At 43.4% G+C, this 23,277-nt stretch overlaps 1 long non-coding RNA gene across 1 annotated transcript; it reads left to right on the top strand.

The window, feature by feature from the left end:
• Positions 1-412: 412 nt before the first annotated feature.
• On the top strand, positions 413-11,752 carry LOC146762795 (uncharacterized). Its single transcript, XR_014942138.1, has 2 exons — positions 413-9,891; positions 10,776-11,752. It is a non-coding gene; the product is annotated as an uncharacterized LOC146762795 (long non-coding RNA).
• The last annotated feature ends 11,525 nt before the right edge of the window (positions 11,753-23,277 follow it).

A 23,277-nucleotide genomic window follows, 5' to 3' on the forward strand; every position in this document is an offset into this window, starting at 1 on the left:
TCTGGCAAATGCAGAGCTGACATTAGATGAACACGGATGTGGCATGGCTCTCCCATCCATATGGTACTTAAGTGGCTCTACTGCATTAAAACTGCTAGCAAAGCAGTGTGAATAACAAGCGTAGGACAAGAGGAAGCAGCCTCCAGTAGCACCAGGGGAGGTTCAGGTTGGGTATTAAGAGAAGTTTCTTCTCAATAAAAGTGGTGAGGCAGCGGCACAGGCTGCCCAGGGAGGTGATGGAGTCACCGTCCCTGGAGGTGTTCAAGAACTGTGTGGATGAAGCACACGGTTAGTGGGCATGGTGAGGCATGGTGTTGATGAGCTGACTGCTGGACAAGATGATCTCGATTGTCTTTTCCAACCTTAACGGTTCTATGATTCATGCAGCAGCATGCTGGTTTAACCCTATGTGGAAGTTAAGATAGGGTTGAAAACGTGTATTTCTATTTTAAAAGGCTACCGCCAGGCTCCTTTCCAAGGATGGGTTAAGTAGACCCATTGTCCTGTCCTTACTGCATCTTGAAGTTAAACAGCCCCGTGATCTATGAACTTGAATCATGCAGTTAATTACCCCACGTCCCCGCCCCAGTCCTCACCCCACCCCCCTTTGCTCTTGAAATACATTATATTTCTTTGACAGCCCGCCGAGAACAATGTCTGCTTTTGTGACAGCGACATTGCCAGTGGTGTAAAAATCTATGCATCTGTCAGGTTTCCCCATGTGAAACATAATTGCTTAATTTCCATTTGAAAGTACATCCCTGACATTAGAACAACGTAGACACACCAAGGATAACAGTGATTTCCTGACACCTAGAATGGGGCATAATGCGGTAATAAATAAGTGTGCAGAATGAATGCTCTGCACACAGAGGGAGCAGATCCGAATTTACAGCTGCAGATGAAGTGTTCCTCGGGAAAAAAAAAAATAAAAAATTATATATATTAAAAAAAAAAATAAGAAAGAAAGAAAAAGAAAAAAAGCAACAGATTAGCATCAGTGTGAGTCTATGTCAACCAGATGGCTCGCTGTGGAAAAAGCTTCCCTGCTTTATTCCAGTAACCCTGACTAGCAGGCTGAATGTCTTAGATGAGAAGAGAAAAATGATCTCATTCAGGACTTTTTTTTTCCCCCTTGCATACATGCAGCTTGAGCTGAAGAAGAGAAAAGCTCTGAAAAGAGCACAGAAGTTGTCCCTGAATGGTGACATGTGAGACGTGGTGGACCACAGGGAGCTCATGGACATGGTTTCAGAAATGCAGAAAGAACAGCATGAAAGCACTGCATCACAGGTGGGTAGGAGGGAGCCTTGGGGACAGCACCTTGAGATGGTGATATGCTGTTCTTCTGGCTTTTCCCTTGTGTAGTCCCTGACAGATCTGGAACAGAGTTCATCTCCCCAGGCCCTACTTTGTGGAATCGTAGCACCATAGAATGGCCTGGATGGGAAGAGTCCTCAGAGATCACTGAGTTCCAACCCCCTGCCTGGGACAGGGTTAGCAGCCTCTAAATAGGACACTAAATCACACTGCCCAGGGCTCCATCCCACCTGGCCTTGAATACCCTTTGGTGCAGATGGGATATCCACTGTGGTTAGGCACATTGGCCTTAACCTGCCAATGGACTTGGCAATAGAGCACACAGGTAGTTCATATGGAGGCAGCTACATGAGCTGCTGCCTGGCCCTGGCCACCCTGCCTTGTTTTACACATGTAATTGAATGCTTGTTAGTTCAGTTCACTCCAGAGTCACTGTAGACAGAATTATATCTTCATTTGAGTGCTGACAAGGGTCCTCGTGATGCCTCCTTCTGCTGATCGTGGGGAAGAAAAATCCCATTTATAATAAGACTCTGAGCTTGACCTGGAGTCAGACAGGATAAGCTGAAGCTCAGCTACCTGCCTTCAGGGCAGTGAATGCCCTCCCATCATGGGGCAGGTCAGGATGCCCTCACCAGCCACTTACCTGGGTCATACATCACCTTCCCTGGAGGTATTGCAGGTTTACAGCTGGGGAAAGGTCCTGGAAGCAGCAACTCAAAGAAGGCCAAGTCTACTTAATTGTACAGACTTTTGAGACCCAATACTAGATTAATTGCTGTGGCTCACTACTGAACTAACATTTCAAGCACACTCTAGTGCATTGTTCTATATCAGGCCATGTTGTTGGACACCGTGCTTTGCAGAGCAGGAAATTTGGCTTGGAGTGTCTGGATTCCAGTGAGAAAAAAAGAAGTGCATTTTAGTGACGTTGTGATGAGAGCCATCCTACAGAGAGGTCATAAAAGTAATTGGGGTGACTTGACCTGTCTTATCTGCAATAGCTAATAGATATGAGAGTGTCCCAAAGAATGGGAGATGGGAGTCCTTCTCAGTGGAGAGAGTGTGATGTTGTTTGACAAGGCCTGCTTCAAGGTGTGATTCACAGGGCAAGAACTGAATGGTAATTTTTTTTCGGTTGTCTTTGTTTTAGTTCTGTGTCCAGTGGAAATTTCTCACAGTAAGAAGGGAGGAGGATGTTTAACTTTGATTGGGCCCATGGTAGAATTAATGTGCATGCAATATCCAGTCCTTGATTCTTTGCTTGTCTTTGGCAGTGAATGAATGTCTGTCAGTGCAAATGTCTACAAAATTACTATTTTAATGACCTGTTTGCTTCAATTAAGGCCTGGCTATTATCTTTCCAAGAAGCGAAGGGTTGGGGAGGGGGAGATGAAGCGAGAGAAAAGAGTTGATCACTGGGACGCGTGAGCAGAGCATTTAAGGGGCCAGCTGAAACCAAGAGTAGATTTGGAAAGGCTGTGTGATGAATCTGTGACATTGCAATATTTCAATCATCACATTTCAGATTCTGGTTCATGCATCATTTGCTATGAAAGTTTTGAGATTTTAATCAGTGTTTCAAGAGTAAATTGATACAGCCTAATCATTTAAAATCTCTGGCATGAGACCAAAGTGTATTATGTTAAGTGTATGTTATGTATTATAAAAGCTGCTTGCTGAAAATTAATTGAGTATTCCCGTGCTAGATAATGTTTCTCCATTCCCCAGAGCCCATCCCTTTGCGTGCGAGTGTTTTCCCAAGTGCAATGCAGATGCCAGACAAAAGGTGAATATATAACATATGTAAAAGACTGGCTCAGCACAGTATCAGGCCTGCTAACCTCCTTGGCTAGATTGTATGGCTGTTTATTTGTCTGCACGATGCGTAGGAGGAAAACTGCCGGGTACGAAATAAAGAAAGTATTTTCCATAGAAATGAAGCATGAGAGAGCCTGTGCCGTGACTCTAATTCATATAAAAAGTTGGAAACGTGTTTGCATTTCTCCTGATGACTTATGTGGACTTGGCAGAACAAGCCACCCAAGTAAATGACACAGATAGCAGCCAGCGAGTCTAGGTAATAAATGTGCCGTCATGCTGTGTAATCAAAGGCTTGGGAACTTCCACATGCTTGTCCTTCTTTTTGTACCTGTGACAATGCTGATAAAATTAATGTGTATGGAGATGAGGGGTTGGGTACACCTTTAATTCATCAGCAGGTAGTCCCCAGCATTATTTGTGCCCAATGCTGACATTTGTGATGCAAACACCCCTGCGCCCTGACTCAAGGTTATGAACAAAGGCTTTCCAACTGAATATCCCCAGCATTAAGGTATTTTTCTCAGAATTCTTTTGTGCTTTTTAGCCATTCTCAATGTCCAGCACATGGAGATGGGTTCCCACTGCCCATCTCAAGTCATCCTCACACTTGCTTCCTCTTGACCATGCAAACACCAGACTGTTTCTTACTTTCCATGCGTTATGACAAAACATGAAACCCAGAATATCTGTTGCCATTGCAAAGCACTGCTTTCTTGTGTGATTGGAAAACCACTCTTCATTGCTCCCTTTTGTACACCCTCCACGAAGCCAACTGGCTTCAGCTGTTGACAGATAACAAGTGAGAACAAGAGGAGGTGTTAAAAAAAAACTGCCAGGAAATTCTGCAAGCAGTGCTCAGTGTGAGCAGACCTCTCTCGTTAGCCACCCCAGGAGAAAGCTCTGGCCAAGGCAACATGCCTTCATCTCAGATGCCTGTGCTGTCCTGTGAGACTCTTCGTTCTTCTGGGCTCTGCTGGTGCACTGAGTCCAGCTCTGTCTGATAGAGCTGCTGCTTTGCTTCTGATTCTCATTGTCTGCCACATTGTGAATTCTACACACCAGGCAGCAAAAGAAGCAATTACAAATCTGAGAGCTGCAGAGTGAAACTGTGCTGGAATTTGCTTATGGGAGATGGAGGAAGATGAGTGTAGTGGAACATGGCCAGGCCTGGGGAATGCATGTGGGGTGTCTTGAAGAAATGTATCAGACCAAGGGAATAAGAAGGCAAAATCCTGAGAATCATATCCCAGCTGTGACTTGGCAGACCAGAGGTGATGACACAGAAGCACAGGATGTATGAATTCTTGTATTCCTTTGTCTTTCTTGTATCTGTTTCCACTCCCCTGGGAAGCCAACAGCAATTTTCTGACATCCCTAGGAGATTCCAGAAATGTAGAACAAAGAACACACTCAGAAACTCAGTGAGGGTCACTTGAGATTTTAAAGCAAGACCTCCGTGGGTAAATGGCTCCTGGAGAGGCAGGTAATTCGGCATCAGTAGGACTATTTGCCCATGCAGCTTGGAAGCTGATGGCTTGTTCTATGCAAAGTAAATGAGCCTCATACTAATTTGTCATCAGCCCATAAAAAACATGAACTGTACTGTGACCAAACCAGATTAGTGCTGTACTCAATGGCAGCAGTTCTCAGAGCAAATAAGGCCAAATCAGGTCATAAAACCCTTTACCTTGTTTTGAAGTGTCCCTTGTAGCGCATTGGCTGAAATCTGGCTCTCAGTGTGGATTTGCTACTGTTGCAACCCAGCAGAGATGCCCTTTAGCTACAGTTGAATTTAACACTAACATCGATCTCTGCTGACAGATGCCATTGTTGCCATGTGGGTCCATCAGGCTCAGCGTAGCTTTTCGCTGGCATCAGCAATCATGAGATTTGCCCCGGGAGTGGCCAGGAACCAGCTACACACCCAGGTCAGCAAAACCATTGCTTCTGCCAGCACTAAACAGAGGTAGATCATTAGTGGTGTAGTAGCAGCACCAAAGGGGCAGTTTTTAAAGGGACCTAATGGCTTTGCTCCTAGGGCAATTAGAGGAGTGGAACACATCTGGGGCATGCTTTCCATGGCAGATGTATGACCTGATTCATCTAGACTATCCCCAGCCCGCCTGCCCTTGTGTGAAATACAGCATTAGGGCCATTGTAAAGCTTGCAATGAGCAGCTGGTTGTCATCAGTGTGCTTCATCCAGCTGCCATCCTCCTGGCAGGGCTTCTGCCTGCAGAAGAAGCTAGAAGAAGGAGAAAGCAACCCCTGATAAGCAGAAAATCTGGGGAACCAAGGCCTTAAAAGAGGGCTGGGAGGGAAGGAAAGCTCTGAAAGTCCGCTCTTTCTTATATTTTTATTTTCTTTAACAAGCTCAGGCGTGCTTGGTTTTCTCCCATATGCATATTGCTGCCAAGTGGTGTCTGTGAGTGCAGCTATTACAGAGCTGTGAAGTAATGGGTCCAAGAGCGGATTAGACAGATTCAGGGAAGGTAGGGCAATGGCTGTTTAAACCTGGTGGTCTGGACACAACCCTGGGGACAGGGAGGCTATAAGTTGCTGGTTGCTGGAAGCCAACAAGCTGCTCTAAGTGGAGCCTCAGCAGCTACACTTCCCATTCTCAAGGATCTTCCCTAAGGAATTTCTTCTGGCCCGTAGCAAGGTGCTGAGCTAGATGGACCTTTGATCTGCCTTCAAACTGTTATTTCCTCATGTAACTTGGGCACAAAAGTAAGAGATGAGCTTAGCCATCCTCCTACATCCCAGCATGCCCAGCACATGCTGGCTCAGCGACCTGGGCTTGTGCAGGCTGAAGGCTAAAGGCTACGGGCATCTAGGTGGAATACATACATCTCTTCCTGTTTTCACAGTTCAGTGTGTAGTCTTTTCCATGTTGATCACTGATTTTGACTGACTCCTACCAGAAGAAGGGAGAGCAGTGGTGGTAGTGGTGGTGGTGTGCAGCCTGGGGAGATGCACCTCGGTGCAGTCATAGGCTGCAGCAGGTGAAGATCCTAGGGCAGTTTATTCAGAAATTGAGCTCAAAACCAGCAGTTTGAGTCATGTATCTGAACATAATCCATCCCTCAATCTTCTCTCCCTTTTACACCGGAGAAAGCTTCTACTCATACTGATGACCCTTTGCAATGCCCTTTCCCTGCTCCCTTGTCCTTCCACGTTTGTCTCCTGCTCTGCCCAGACCATTTCAAGACCTCCATGCTCCCTGCCTCCTGCCTCTAGGTTAGGTCTTCCACTGACACTCTATAATGTTAAAGTTATTGAAACTAAGCAAAAACCTTTAGCTCTTAAGTCACTTGATATCTTATTCATGTAGACTTTGTGTTGTGTCCTTCAGTTGCGAGCTCTTTGCTGGAGACCTACCTCTTCTGGGCTAGGACAGTGTTTCCCTTTTTTACATGTATGGCTTCCCAAGCATGAGGAGATCTAATTGTATGTTTACTGCTGAAATTTTCCTCTTCATCTGCTTTCTAATGACATCCAGTCATGTCATCCAGTGTGCTCACTGACAGCCAGAGCAGGTATATCTTGTGCACTGTAATATTATAGGATCTTAGAACAGTTTGGGTTGGAAGGGACCTTTAAGATCATACAGTTCCAACCCCCCTACTACAAGCAGAGATACCTCCCTCTAGACCAGGTTGCTTAAAGTCCCATCCAGCCTTAAATGCTTCCAGGGAGGGGGAACACAGCCTCTCTGGGCAACATGTTCCAGTGTCTCACCACCCTCACAGTGAAGAATGCCTTTCTAATATCTAGTCTAAATCTACCCTCTTCCACTTTAAAGCCATTTCCCCTCATCTTGTAGCTACCTGACATTATGAAAAGTCCCTCCCAGCTTTCCTGTAGGCCCCTTCTGAAAGGCATGATGAGTTGTAGATGAATTACTCAACACAAAAAAATATATTGAACTCACTATCACCATATAGCATTCAGAGCAGCATTGTTTTACCTGCTACATACTGAGGCAGCAACTCTCCTGCACTTGCTGTTGTGCTCACTCACTGCAGTGCGGTGCCCTCACTTTGACTCCATCCTCCCTCACCTGCATGCAGATTCTTCCTCAAAAATCATGCAGTCCTGCTCTCTGTGTACTATGTCCTTTTGTAGAGCATTGCATAAAACCACCTGGCAGTGTAAGCTCCCATCCTCCAAGTAATCAGTATACCATGCAGTACTACTTCTGATAAGAGTCATGGAATAATTAAGTTAGAAAGACGTCTACAATCATCTAGTCCAACCATCAGCCAATCAACACCATGCCTGCTAACCACATCCCTCAGTGCTGTGTCTACACGGTTCTTGAAGACTGCCAGGGATGCTAACTCCACCGCCTCCCTGAGCAGGCTGTGCTGCTGCTTCACTGCTCTTTTTGAGAAGAAATATTTCCTAATATCCAACCTGAACCTCCCCTGGTGCAACTTAAGGTCATTTCCCCTTTGTCCTATTGATCTGGGAGAAGAGGCTGAATCCCACCTCACTACAATCTCCTTTCAGGGAATAATGCAGAGCAGTAATGGAGAGCCTCCCCTGAACCTCCTCTTCTCCAGGCTGAACAATCCCAGCTCCATCAGCTGCTCCCTATAAGACTTGTGCTCCAGACTGTCACAGCTTTGTTGCCCTTGTCTGGACACACTCCAGGGTTTCACTGTCCTTCTTGTAGTGAGGGGCTCAAAAACTGAACTCGGTGCTTGAGTTGCAGCCTCACCAGTGCTGAGGACCAGAAGGATCTGCTGGGACTGGAAGAGATACCAAGAGCGAATTTGCTTTGAGAAAGGAAAGCATTCCTACAAAGCTGTGTGGAGGGTGAGGTCTCTGGATGTTACCTTGCTGTGCAAATGAATTCAATCAGAAAGCCCCAAATCCCTATTCATAATGGACAGAACATGAATAACAGCCGAAACACTGCACAAGCACGTCAGGCTGCAGGACTAGGGTTCGGTGATACCCTCTGTAATGGTATATTTCATTTATATATCTAAATTCCATGCACAAAACGGAACAATGCCAAACAAGAAAACAAGAAAACGTGCGGTTTGAAATAAGAGCGTGAAGGTTCACGTTTATGGTTTCTGATCTGATTTGCTCAGCTTTTACTAGGAAATCTTTCATGTCTGCCAACTTTACTGCCATTCAGCCTCTGCTCTTTTCTGGCTCATGCATCATCACTAGAAATAAAAAACCCTGCAACTGGAACTTAACGATTCCGCTGTGAGGCAGGAATCAGAAATGAATCCAGAGTTCTCTCCTGCAGCACCATTAGCTCTGCAGTGCTCATAAAAATAATTTGTGGCAAGCAAATTTTTTGAGCAGAAAAGAACTTCACAGGACTTTTCAGGAAGAGATCTGCTCTGGACATTTAAGGCTTAATTGGCACACTTGTTTTGCTGTTTGTTATGGCACTTTAGAGTACTTACTACTGGTGTGAAAAATGTGAAGGTGTTACCCATAGAGCACAGCATGTGGCATTTTGTGACTCTGTAATGAGTATTTCTGCCTGTTTTCGTGGGACCATATGTCAGTAGTGCACAATGCAAATCAAACAGACTCTATGGTGCTGCGCTCTCAAACTGCGCTACTATAGCATTTTTTCCTTCTTTACATAAAAACACATAGTTATCTTGATCTCGCGAACTGGACATTGTTTTTTCTGCTGGTAAAACCAAAAGTATTCTGGATTGTGTGTTGCAAAGAGATGCCCAAATTGACAAGGTTATAAGAGTCTGCTGAGAACCTCAGCCTTACCCAGGGAGCAGAGCAGGCCAGCTCCAGTGGCACTGCTACATGGCTGTGCAGATATTGGACTACAGAGGCAAAGTCCCATTAACACCACCAGAAATTATTTCTGAACATGAAACGCAAAGGAGAACTCTGTTATTTGTTCACTAGGGGAGGAAGTAATGCCACAGTAAGAAAGCTGTTCTTGCAAATTATTTATTGCTGAGTTTGGGGTTGATTAGGACTTGTGCCAGGTACTAAATCACTGCAGGCCACAGAAATTTTATTTTTAAGCGTTGCTCTTTTGGATGCCCCAAAAATTGCTTTAGCTGTGAGTTATTCTGAACGAGCATGGCCAATAAAAATTTGTGAACCATAAATCAGAGCCAACGCATCCCTGCTGGAGAACCTGAGTATAAAATGGAAAACCAGAATCAGGACTACTAAGAAATAGGTTTCTTTTTCTTCTGCAGGTACTAGTAGGTGTAAATCCTGAGCCTGTGTGTTCAAAGGGGTTGCCTCAACTACTCCACAAACCTATAGGCATCCACAGCAAAATCACCTTTGTGTACCCAAGCAACTTGTCGACATCATCTGTGTGTGTTGCTTTCCTCTCCTATCAGTTCTGCCACTTTATTGAGTGTAAAAGCCTGGTTCCAGCCATCTGTCCCACACTGAGCATGGCAACCATGCTCTCATTGCTCTTGAGCTGCAGCAGAGAGGACAGGACCAAGTTGCTCAAAGAATCTCCAGCTCCTCTGTAGCTCAGCACTCTCAAGGTAAAAGGCTAAATAGAAAGAGAAGGGGAGCCTGCCAGTGAGGAAGTCCAAACAGGGAAGGCAGTGGATGTTCCACTCCTTCCAAGTCATTACTTCACTCACCACAGCCTGTTTTTTGGAGAGCCCATGGAAAGCTGTCCAAGCAAGGAAGCATGCTGCTGCTGAGAAGTCCATCTCTGTCCATCAGCAATGGATGCTTGTGTGAGCAGAGCAATTGCAAGGAGTTTTACAAGGTGAGTGGTAGTTGAATCTGAATTTTAGGTGGTGGATGGAAACACCAAGTAATGTGAGAATAATTCTGTTCATACGACCTATGTCTGTGGGTGGCAGCATTTACACCTCCATTATGACTTCCCGTGCTGTGTGAGATGTTCTGGGTTGTCCCCCTGGAGCACCAACACACTGATTTGTGTGTTGAACTGGCTGATTGTATGAGCACCCCTCAGTGAAACCTTCAAAACACCCAGTTATAGGTAATATTAAAATGTCCTTTGTCAAATGACTGCTCTAGCCAGAAGTGATGGGAAAGAATACATTCAAGTTGGCTTGTTCTGTTTATTACTTCTTTTTCCCTACCTAAAAGCTGTTGGGAAGAGTGTGACTCTCCATCAGTGGAGTTCTGTTGGCAGTGTCAATAGGTGTAAGCTGTAAAACAAACTGCATTTTTGGCATTTTCTCACCAACAGACCAAACCAGCACTAGTCCAGGTTGGATCCCAACTCTGAATCATAAGCACAAATCAAAAAGAAATGCACTTTACTGCACAAACAAGGACTTAGCTAACAGGGAGTGCACTGTTTGTAAGGAGAAGAGGATGAAGATGTGTAGCAGTATGGCTCCTTTCCCTCTTGTGACCTCCTCTGTCATATGATCCTCACCCTGGTGATGTTAATTTGCAGAAGAGAAGTGTGAGCAGCTCTTGCAAGAGAGGAACAAGTTCAAAATAAATCATTACCTCAATTACTTTATGTCTGTGCACAAGTTACTAATTATCTCTGAATATAAACACCAATGAAGATAGGGACTGTTTCAGAGTATTTACTTCTGTAAATTGTCAGTGACCTGAGTACTTGGCTACTACATTAAATGATTGTTTCTCTGTGTTGATGTATTCCAGACTGCGAAGTCCTGCCTGCTCTAAAATTAAAGCTCTGAATTAAGCATTGCACGTGGATATTACCTTGAAGTGGAAGTGCTGGAATTTCTGGAACTTGAGGTCCTGCTTGAAGCATCCTTGATAGATAACATCAGTTTGAAGTAAAAATTCACTCATCCCTACCTGAATGGTCTCCTCGGTCATGGGGATCGTGACCTCTTTGGAGGTACATCCCACACCAAGTCCAATTGGCTAATCTTGGTGCATGGTTAGCAGTGGGGACAGTGACTCAACTTATTTATATCCTGTTTCTCCAACCTGATGGAAAGAAATTCTAATAAAATGAAATAAAGTACTTGATCCCTTTGACACACTGAGGTCAATGGAAAAACTCCCATAGATGTGATATGGACTCAGATAAAGACTTAGTCTCCATTTCCATTGATGGTAGGCATGTTCAGCCATTGAAATGATAAAGAGAGACACGTGTGTTGGATTAGGAAAATTCTCATTTCAAAAATTACTCAGATACAAATTTGGAGTTTGTTATTTTCTACACGAACAAAAGAAAGAGAAATGGAAATGATCTCTAAATTCTTGTCTTGATACATTGAAGAGAGAGCAAGAACGTCAGGTTGCAAGAACTGATGGATGAAGGAACTCTGTTCATCCCAAATTTTCAGCCAATTATTTCATTTTATCACCGCCCATTCTGTTTTGTTAAATGTAAGAACTCTCATTGTTAATTATTATTATTATTATCATGGACATTGATTAATCAATCAGACTTGGATGGGCTCAGAACAAATATTTATGATTTGTAATCAAAGATTTCTATGTCATGCTGTGGAGATGCGCTTTCATGGGCTGGGAATTCAGGCTTCTGCCAATGAGATAACTCCAATCCTTTCCCCCTCAGTGATTCTTCCTGCTCGTGGAAAGTAGTGTGCTGTAGTGGGATGGGGAGAGAGGGGAGAATAAAAGTGCTGCTGAAGGTGTTGCATGCCTTTCTGCTCTTTGTAACTCCAGAAATGTTCTTTCTCTACAGCAAATCCCAGCTAATTGGCCAACTGATCAAAGTATATTTCTTTTTCTACAAAAAAATGTCTGAACAAAACCAATTTGTAGAAACTCGTCAAACATTTATATGGGGTGATGCTTATGACAAAGTGAAAAATATATATGTTTTCAGATTTCCAAGGAAATCTCAACTATTTCCGTGAACTTTCATTCTACTTTGCCCGCAGAAATGTTTTTATTACGCTTTTCATCAAATGAATGAACTGAAAATGTGATTAGCTAACTTATTCAGGTAAAGAAATAATCATACAGCAATGCAGCAGTTTGAAATATTTCTGTGGAGCAGATGGAATGTGTTTGGGTTTTTTTCCGGCTCTTATGACATTGTGCACATGCATTGTCCCTTTCTTGTTGACTGCAACCTTATCAAAGTAAAAACAGCAGGTGATATACCAAGGATGAGCCATAAAAACATGCCAGAGAGGATGAAATCTGCATGCCTGAAACCAGGTACAGTCACTTGCAAATTAACGATGTCCGTATTAACATTAATTTCCCAAAAGAAAACAGAAGAAGGCCTTAGTTACAATGTTGTTACTGCTCTCCAGTGCCAAATTTCTGCCCACAGTGTAGTTTTATGGAGAATTCTGTGAGTTCAGAAAATAAGTTTTGTGGAAAAGCAGCCAAAGAAGAGTCTGCCTATACTAGTATAAACATTGTTCTTACTGCTACGCAGAACTGCTTTGTATAGTGCTGGAGGCTACCTCATTGATTTCAGAGATGGCACTGTCTTCATTACAAATGCTCTGAAGGCAATAGCCGTAGTTTGTGTGGCTCAGTAGATATGACAATAGCTTCCTGCCTCAGCCTACTGAAATTCTGTGGCTGACCAAGAGTGCAGTTATTCTTTAATTGACAGGGGAAGAGTTCAAAAAGAAACCAGAAGCAGTCTCAAAAAAGCAATGAAATGCAGCGCATCTGGGACTGTGTATAAATTCACACCGTGTATGAAACCATGATCCTCAAAACTAAGATCTTGCCTTTAGCCAGTGTACACGCACACAGAGTGTATGTATAAGCAGGAGTGGTAGCAACAAACTACCATCAGCAGCTCAGACCTGATATCTGAACTGTTACTCTGTCATTAATCTATTCTTATAAAGAAAGAGCTGTTTCTTCTCCTCCTCCTCCTCCTCATGATATCAGTGTCCCATATGACACCATCAAGGGTGTCATTTCCTTCACTTCAGACACTTTGTAAATTTAACTGAGAATAAATGGTATCTCTTTCACTGGTTGTATAAGCAACCATAGCAATTATATAACTGCCCAACTTCCTTTCAGGATAAAATGCGCATAGAATGATAGAAAGATACATGAGAAGATCCGGAATATGTGTTTTTCCTGAGAAGCTAAACCAAAATTTCCAACTAGAAAAATGAAAGTTAAGCAAAATTAACACGTACAGCAATATGAAGAAAATGAAATATGAAGAAAATAGACTCACTGCATATCACAGTCTGGCTGCATTTGGACAAGAAATCCTCTCCCACCAAATCCAAACTCTGCAGTCCTGGCATAAATCAATGACTTCATCTTTGGTGACTCACTGCCTACAATATTTATATTCAGCAGACTGTGTTCCTCGTGGGAAAGTGTCTGTGCTGCTGGGACCTATATCTCTTTCTGATCCTTGTAGACAAGGTAAAGAGGATGTTCTCTCACCTTGTCTTAATTCCACACACTTTGCACAATATCCCAGTAGGATTTCTATCCTGGATATCATAACAATGTTGAACAGTTCTTCGTCTCCTGAGAAACTTCATCTTGTGCTGTCGAGGGAATAGCGGAGAGAAGAACGTATGTGAGTGCGTTCAAGTTCATGATGTGAATCCTCTTGGTAGACTGTTATAACACGGTACCCTAAGAGAACAGGAAGGCTGAAAGATAAGTACTTACTAAACGTGAGATGGCAGTGGTGCATGCAATATTCATTTAGCCTCAGTCTCTGAAAGAGCGATGATGCATTCTTTCATTACATGCTCATACACTCTTTTGCAGATACTCTCTCCCATTTTTGGTTATGTTTTCCTATTATCTGAGCTGGTCACCCAAGGCTCCCTTTATAGTCAATAAGAATAAACTGGCATTTCTGCAATGCAATTCATCTCATCTGAAAACAGACAACTAAAATATGACAGCCAAATCACACTTTGGAAGTACGCTTCAGCCATTTACACCTGCATAAAATATAGCCACGTGGCTTGATTGAGCTCACAGACAATTGCCCTGTATGAAAGGCAGGATAAAGGACAATCCAACTCACCCATTCCTATTCCTCTTTAAACTTCGAGGCGGTGATGTGAGTTATCTCTAAAATATTTCTGAGAGATGAAAAGAAAGCCAAACTGGCAGAGAAAATTGCTTACAATTTCCCTCATTTCTGTAGATCATTGAATGTGCCGCATTATCTTTATGAAAGGCTTCATTTTCTGAATTTGCCTCCATTCTTGTGTTTCTCTTTGGGCTGCTGAACTTCCGCAGCAGAAGGAATACTACATGCTTCTCTCTCCCTTTAGGATCCAGTTCTGTTCCTAAAGGATTTCCTTTGTTCCTTCAGTGTGGGAGAACTCTCTGGCAGCAGCCTCCACCTGAATTAAAAGCAGTCACATCTGAATTGTGGCCTAATTGTTTAAGTACATAAAAATTATTCTACATAAAATACTTCTTTTTGTTTTTAATTTATTGATGAAACATCTTTTTTTTTTTTTTTTTTCCTCCTTTTAGCTTGACTTGCCTTTCTGCTGTTACCTATTTCATCAGCAGCACTATTTGGTATAAAGTATCATAGAATTCATAGAATCATAGAATTACCCAGGTTGGAAAAGACCTTGAAGATCATCAAGTCCAACCACAGCCTAACCATAGTACCCTAACTCTAACAACCCTCTGCTAAATCATATCCCTGAGCACCACATCCAAATATGCCATAGAAGGGACAGTTATAACCAGATTTAATAATGATTTATGCTCCCACTGGTTTGTAAATCTCTGTGAATTTTACTCGAGGCATAACGACCCCAGATTTACACCAGAAGAACTGCAGTAAACATCTGGCTCAGTTTCACTGAGAGTAAGAATGGTTCAAACTGTGACACTTCTTTGTGCATGTGTTGGTGGAAAGTAAAAAAACCCAAGAAAGCGGGTCTCTTTTTGAGTTGGAAACATCAGGCAATTTCATAATTATATTATTAAAAGCTGGGAAGGCAATTTTTGTCTCCCATGCCAAACATGAAATTATAAACCCAAACCCAAAAGCATTCATTTGACCTTATAAATGCTATCTGAGTTACTTTCAGTCTATGGTATTTATAGAGTATCTATCACTGTATACAGACACCAGCTGCATGACCACAGCTATTTGGATATGTTCAAATTAAAGCCATAGGACTAAGAGTAGCAATTATTAATTTATATTGCGATTCCCACTGCCCACAACAATGTGTTGCCCACAGTAATGCATACATATGTATAGAAAATAAATCATGATCTTCAAATGAACAACCAGAGCTGTCTTTTTGTAAGAGGATATGTCTTAAAGCCCAACCAACATTTCATGCACTTGTAAGTGTAGATAATGCAAATCATGTGTTGACTTCAAGGCACAGTATTTCTAGATAAACTGGTATGGCTCACAAGTAGCTTAGGCTTTGTTCATGAAGCCTCCTTTAGGTACGGTTTTGTTGGCAAGGGGACTATCATTTCCAGCCTGCCCAAGAAGTTTCTTACCACCGTGCATGCTGGCTAGATTTGCCAGTTGTGCTACTTATCATAGAACCATAGAACCATAGAACCATAGAACCATAGAACCATAGAACCATAGAACCATAGAACCATAGAACCATAGAACCATAGAACCATAGAACCATAGAACCATAGAACCATCGAATAATTAAGGCTGGAAAAAAACCTCTAAGATCATCTCATCCAACAATCAACCCATCCCACCATGCCCACTAACCATGATTCTCAGTTCCACATCTACACGGTTCTTGAACACCACCAGGGACAGTGACTCCACCACCTCCTGGGCAGCCTGTGCCACTGCCTCACTGCTCCTGTACTGAGGGGCCCAAACAGAGTTTAGGGTCATTTTCATTACATAAATACAGGTCTATAGTTATATTTGAGACAACCAACTTGGCCCAGTGCTGTTTCTCCACAGGGGATGTGAGTTCTCAAGTTGGCCGTATGGCTGTAACCTCATCATACGCAGCACAGATCATGAAGGTGTTTTTGTACTTCTCCTCTCTAAAAAATAGAGAAGATAATCTCTGCAAGGAACACAGAGGGAAAAATCATCTGGTCTTGTTTCCCCTGAAAATAAACCTTCTGGTTATAGGGTTGGACACAGGAAAGCCGGTAAGCAGGGACCGGCAGTCTTTCAGTTTCTGGATTTTATAGAAGGAGTTCCCAATGGGCAATAAGGAAAAAGTGACAGGTTGAAGGGAACTTCAATGAGGTCAGTGTTCTATACTTTTTCCAGGAGGTAGTTTCTCAAACAGAAATGCAAGTGGGAGGAAAGAAAATATTATCTCGATAGATGCTCACAATAAATAAATAAATGATGAAAACAGGCAGAAAGCTACAAACAGTGGTTCATTAGAGATTTATTCCTCTGCATTTTGTGCACTTGAGCAACTTCTAAAGGGCCCAGACAATCCCCTGTCCCTGGTGTGTCAGATGCTGCAAATATACACCGTAATAATGACCCCTTGCCCCAGTGGGTGCATGCAAAGGGTAAAGCATAAAGCCTACGGAGTGGGAGATAGGTTTTCAGACTACCCACAGAGTGCTTAAGAGTATGACCCCTTTCTACTTATGACCAAGAGCAGTGGATTCAAGCTTCTCTGGGTATTCAGCCATCTGTCTGAATGGCACATTGCTATAAGGTATCACACGTGATTTTCGCTGTTAGGACTGTGAGGCCATGGCACAGCTGCCCAGAGGAGCTGTGGGTGCCCCATCCCTGGAGGCATTCAAGGCCAGGTTGGTGGGGCCCTGGGCAGCCTGAGCTGCTGGCTGGAACTGTGCACACAGGAGGGGTTTGGAACTGGATGGGCTTTAAGGCTCCTTCTGACTCAAGACATTCTGTGGTTCTAGAACTCAATGGTTCTATGTGCAGCTTGAATGAATGGCTGTCAACCTGGAAAAAGACAGTTGTGCTGGGGAAAGGAGGAGGAATAAAATGCACTGTGTGCAAACCCGTTTCAGAGGCTGAGAGCAGAAAATCTGAGTGCATGCAGAAGTCAGAGCGATTCTGGCGTGCTCATAGGCACAACACCAGTGAACAGCTGAATGAAAAAACTACTTCTATCAGCTCAGCAATGAAAGTTGCCAGATTCAGACAAAAATGAGTGTGAGGCCCAACCTAAGCATGTGTGTGCATGCTGAAGGGAGCCAAAAACCCTCCACAAGTGTCACCATCCACTCATCCACTCCAGTTTGATGTACAGGTCTCAGAGGCCAAGAACTCAACTTTCAGATCTTTTTGTGCAAACTGTGATAGCTCTGACTCACATCAAGAGCTTTCTATATGTTTTGGCTTAATATCTGCTCCCAGTTAGGTTGGTGGAAGGAACTTCAGATTCACACCAACGTAGCAGAGTTTATTTTGCCATCTGTCTGTGTTTAGTCTTCATATTAATAATTAAGGCAAGCGATGAGGATTGGGATGGAAATTCTTTCTCGGGGAACAGAGCAGTATGCCGTGCTAACCACCTCATGGCCTCTGAAACTTGGTTCAAAACCTGAAACAAGTGAGAGAATGAGAAAGCTCTCTGCTCATTTTTCCATAAGCATCGACACTTCTAGCCTGCCCATTGCCATGGACCTGTTATTTGGTGTTTCTGCTGAACAAGAGCACATCCAAAAGCAGTGCGCTCTGTTAATATCACGCTTTGTGAGATAATTTTTAAGTTATAGATGTGTTTTCTGTGGTCTGTTAATGAAATCATCCTTCCTGTCAATGAAACAGGGCTGTGGAGAGTTTCTCCTCATGGATTTTTTCCCAGTCCGCTGCACTGAGGGTAGTGTGAGGCTGCCAGTCCAACTCCCCTCACTTTGCACATACGCACAGACATACACTCACACCTGCACGCTGTCTCACTAATGCCAGCAGCTGCACAAGTCTTCAGGGGCGCAGCACATGGTTATCTGCACAGAGATATGATGGGCATTGCTGAGATCCCCTGAGCCTCCTCTTCTCTATCTGAGCAGCCCCAGCTCTCTCAGCCTCTCCTCACAGAAGAGGTGCTCCAGGCCCTTTGTCATCTTGGTGCCCCTGTGCTGGACTCTCTCCAGTACGTCCAACTTATATGCAATGAATGAATTCCCAGAGGGGAACAGTGAACCCAGCAGAAGGTGAAGGCACTATCAATCTCACAGACAAATGAATCTGTCACCACTGAAGTGGGATGTCTTTGCTTCTTCTCAGTTGTTTCCTGATTTACACTGGTCACAATCCACCCAACTTCTATGGGGATATGACTCAGCACTGAGTTTTGGCACAAGCTGCTCTGAATTAATTATAATGGTGAAGTGCAGAGCTGTGGGGGCCCCAGTTCTTTTGATAATCCTCTTCTTGACGTAATTAGATTTTAACCCCCTTCGGCCCCCTTACAAACGTCCCCATCCACAATAGTACTTCTCTTTGGGAGTATAAAATATGTAATAGTTGTGTTTTTTTTCCCAGGTCTCTTTACCAAAGTTCTCTATAATAAGTGATTTCGGACAGGAATTGACAAACCCATAGTAAAGGCAGGGAAAACATTAACATATTATACCTCATGGAATAAAAAAAAGGGGAAAACAGAGCTCTTGAAATTCTAGTTAAAATGTAATGGCAACTCTCTAAAGAAAACAGCACTGCCCTCATTTTGTGTACATTTGTTTTTTTAATAGCTCTGCTCATTTTGACCCCCAGTCCTAAATTCTTCACATCAGTAATCCAAGTTTCCATAAGGAAAACACAGTAAATTTTGAAGCCAGACTGTAATTAAAGACAGTTACAAGAAAATCATCTCTGGGTAATTTGAGCCCTTTTAGAACAAATATGGCAAAACTATCGACAGAATAAAAAATAAAAATAAAAAAGGGGGGGCAGGAAGGGGGAGAATTAATGGATCTCATATCAGACTTGAATGGGGGGCAACCGTTTTGTTTGGGAAAACCACATCACAACTGGCATTTAAATCTGACTTACAATGCTTGCCATCGAATGTCTTTTAAGTGTTCTCTCACCGCATATTTTCATCTTAAACAGTGATGCTGAAGGAAGCTGGCCATGGGTTGGCTGTCTGCTCACAGCTTCTGCAAGGCAGGTGCTCAGCTCTTTGCAGGGACCAAGTTGCTCCTGCTTGTTGCTACTCTGGCTCACCAACTGTGAGTTTTCTTCTTCATTTCCTTTTCTTTTTCCTTCGTACATCACTTTTGAATGTACAGAGCCCATGGTACGCAGGACCGAGAGGTTCGTAGAGGAACAAATGAATGTAACCCAGTGTTGGCTTTTCTATTAACCTTTTCTCTGAAGAAAACAAAAAGAAAGCAATTTATCTTGGTCCAAGTCTGAAATAATCCTTTCAGAGGGAAAATATGAAGTTGCCCAGGAAATGTTGGGCATGAGGGCAACAGAAATATTACTTTTAACAGAATAGATGTGAAATTGGTCACACTGAGTGACACGGTCTAGAGTGGTCGCAGGCATGGGTCGATGCTTGAGCTGGATGATCTTAATGGTCTTTCCAATCTCAACAGTGCTATGATTCTGTGAAATCCAAGGGCTGTGGAATCACACTGCTCACCTACTGTTAGGACAGTTCAAATGCTGTCCACCTGAATGTGTCTCAGGGTATGTCCCATCAAGACAGGGAAATCCCCTGCCTGCTCCATCTCTTGGCAGACCAGGAACTCTCCATAGGTTGCACACTAACTGCACTGGAAGTCCCACTGATTTTTGTCACCGTAAGGCATCATACTACATGAGAAGTACAAAGAGCCATGCTGTGATGAAAAGGACAGTGCTTAAAATAGATCTCTTTATCCTGGGATCTCTCCCAGCTTAGTTCATTTCTTCCTATCTTTTGTTTCCTTTCAGCCACTTAAAGCCCACAGAGGAGTTCCAAAGGTTCTGAAGGTATCACAGTAAAGGAGATCAGCCTCTGATCTTTCATATCTTCAGTATAAAACAAGTCTGAAATCTCCTGAGGAAAGGTATGTGTGGTTGGTTATCTGTGGGAAAATGCCATGCTGTCATTTGCAAGTACGTCAGTTGCCAGGGCTGGCACAGGTGTACTGTTGGCATACTTGTGTGAGGATAAGACCAGCAGCAGTTCTCATATTCACACTGCATTTGTAGAAATTCTATTCTATTCTTCCTTCCTTCCTTCCTTCCTTCCTTCCTTCCTTCCTTCCTTCCTTCCTTCCTTCCTTCCTTCCTTCCTTCCTTCCTTCCTTCCTTCCTAACTTCCTTCCTTCCTTCTTGCACTTATAGGAACATTATCTACAAATCCTTAGGGCCCCAGTTACACAGGAGCATCAGCAACAACCAGCAGTGCTGCACAGAGGAGGTAGCAAGGGATGTGGAAATCTGACAAAGGTTTGGGATGATTCCCTTCCTAAGAACTGCATCACTTGAGAGCTTCAAGTTAGCAGGCCTGAAGTTAACCAGACGTGCTAATTCTGGGCTTCTTTTGAGTCTAATCTCATTCCTAGAAGTAGAGCTGTGTCTGCTCAAGCTTGGCTCAAGACCATTTCCAAACGCAGTCAGGCACCAGTGCAATTGTCAGTCACTGCTGATGCTGGTTACGTGCCTCTTGAAAATCCCGCCAAGGATGCTGACTTCAATTTACTCAGCTGTAATTAGAGGTCAGCCCTGCACTCACTGTAGTCCTCCCATTGAATTACTCACAGCTAAAGATCAACACTATCGTGATCAGGGGAGAAAAAAATAATTCTACATATTGGAAACTGAAAAGTGAAGCCACTGAAAGGTAAGAATGTGATGAATCAGTGGACAGGCTCTAAGGCTTGTATCTAACTTCCAAACAACACAAGGTATTTTATTGTTTATCACTGTGCTTCTCCCTTCACTGCTTTGGAGACAGAAGTGCTGTGTTTTTTAGTTAGCAAACTGTAGAATAGAAGCATTATAGGCCATAAGGACCTGGAAACTTCATACACTGATTCTCCTGAGCTTCAATATCAGGTCATAAACTTTTAGCTCAGACCTATCCAGGCTCAAGACTGAACTTTTGAGTCTTTGCATCCTCTGCTTATTATTTTCAGTCCCAGTCTCTGTATTTTCTGTGCCTAAGCATGCATGGTTTATAGCAGTTTCATTACGTTAGCCATTTGTTTCCAGATGCAGTCAGAGGCAACTAGTCAGCAGCTCAGATACAATTTATTGATTGAATCACAGAATCACAGAATGACCCAGGTTGGAAGGGACCTCAAGTATCATGAAGCTCCAACCCCCATTATGAAGACATAACGCTAATTGGAAACCGCCAAACAAGTGTTTGTCAATGCAGGAGCCTAGCGGTGAATAACGAACACGCACTTACTTCTGACCATGAAGTGGGACTGAACAATTGCTTCCCCTTCATGCTCAGCTCTCTTGCGGATCACAGAAACCAGAGAGCTGCAGAATAGCTGGGAATGAACTGCCATCGTGTGGCCAACAGATGTCTGTAGCCACATTACTAGGAAACTGCTTCAGGAGCTGCTGCTCTCAAATAAGGAACAGCCCGCAGTACTTCCTAGTGAAAGTTTTTGGCTCCATCACACGTTTCAGCTGGGCTGTACTGGCAGTGCCTCACTAGCGCTGCCACAGGCTTCCTGCTGAGGGCTTGCTCCCTTCTCCTTCTCACTTTAAGTAAAAGGTGGTATATATAACTTATAATTCCGCACATCCTTTTCATCGTTTCTCTGACACATCACCATTTCTTCTGGCAGGCATCAGGAGATCAGGATCAGGGCATTTAGGTAATGATGCCTTGCCTTATTTTAAAGAAGATGGGTAACTTTTGAATTGCCTGTTCTGGGATGGAAGATTGCAACCAAATGGCCCCTTCTAACCCAAGAAATTTTGTGACAAAACTTCACCATGCACTGAATTGCTCTTAAGCAACATGCTCTACTGTCTGCTACTCAACCTGGTCTGAAGCAGCTGGATTCCTATGTTCTGATTCTCCCTCAAAATTATGCCAGAAAAATCATCCTTTTCTAGCTGTTAGACTTAATTCAAGACCAGCTCCACCAACTTGATGCAGCTTCTTTCCACCTTACCAACAGCATAGCTCAGAGCTAAAGGACCAAAAGGTTGCTGAGGCTTCCTAATACATAGCCTGCTTTGACTGGCCAACTTCATATTGCTTTCTTCTCCTTGTAGGCCTCCTTCACCACGGAAACAGAAGAGGAATTATCCTAAATTTGCTCAGGCAGAGTTATGAACTAGCTCTACAACTGAACAGTTCGAACACAACTACTAAGTGCTAATCTAATCTTCTTCATCCATCCCATTCAAGTCTCAGCAGCAGATATCTTTGCTATGCATTACCCTGGAGAACTTCTGGCATCGCTTAATGTGGAGCTCACACCCACCGCCTTTGTCTGATCTTTATGGCACAAGAAGGTGCAAAGCAGTGTGCTCATCTTATCCAGCTGCTGATTTTCCTTTAGCTGTCCATATTTCTTCTGTTACTGCCAAAGATGCTGCAGTTCCATCTCACTTGCATGCATTGTGGCTACATCAAGCTGCTCAGCACTATAGGACAGTCTAAATAAAATGATTTTGAATCCCTCTGGATGTGACTTCTTCAAAAGATGTCATTTCTTTTCAGTTACTGGATTCCAGTATGCAGCGCCTTTGGTTTCTCACAGGTAGCTGCAGATGTGGCATCACTGAAATTCATAGCCAGGCTCCCTTCAGGAGAAGTGATCATCAGTGACACTGGTTAGAGGAATGTGAAATACCTCAGTACTTCAACAGAGCTGGATTTGAAGCAACAAAGTAAGAGAGACTCTCCCAAAGATCTTGTCCGTTACTCCAATGCATTTTTGGGAAAGAGCCTTTGGAGATCCGTGCTTGCACACAGCAGCCTAGATCCTCAGAGCTCCCAGCTTGTTTACTTCACTATCAGAGCCTGGGAACAAGACTGAAAGAGCTCACTCACAACTGATCTCTGTAAGGGATCTAGGTCATGCAGAGCTCTGCTGGTCATGAATAATTCTTCTGTACAATAGACATCATCAAGGCTCTTGCAGTAGGTTCTTAATTTCATCCTCCCAATGCCTGAAAACAGCCACACATTGCAGTGAGTTAACTTAGAGGCCCTGCAGCAGGCAGAGGGACTCCCTTTGCTGTTGGGGCAGACAGCTCTGCCTCCAAAGCCATGTGGGAGATGATTTTTCCCCCTCACTCTTATTCATAAAAACAAGTATG

The sequence above is a fragment of the Coturnix japonica genome, chromosome 1, assembly GCF_054131305.1.
Source record: "Coturnix japonica strain WE chromosome 1, WE-NBRP24, whole genome shotgun sequence".
Classification (NCBI taxonomy): domain Eukaryota; kingdom Metazoa; phylum Chordata; class Aves; order Galliformes; family Phasianidae; genus Coturnix; species Coturnix japonica.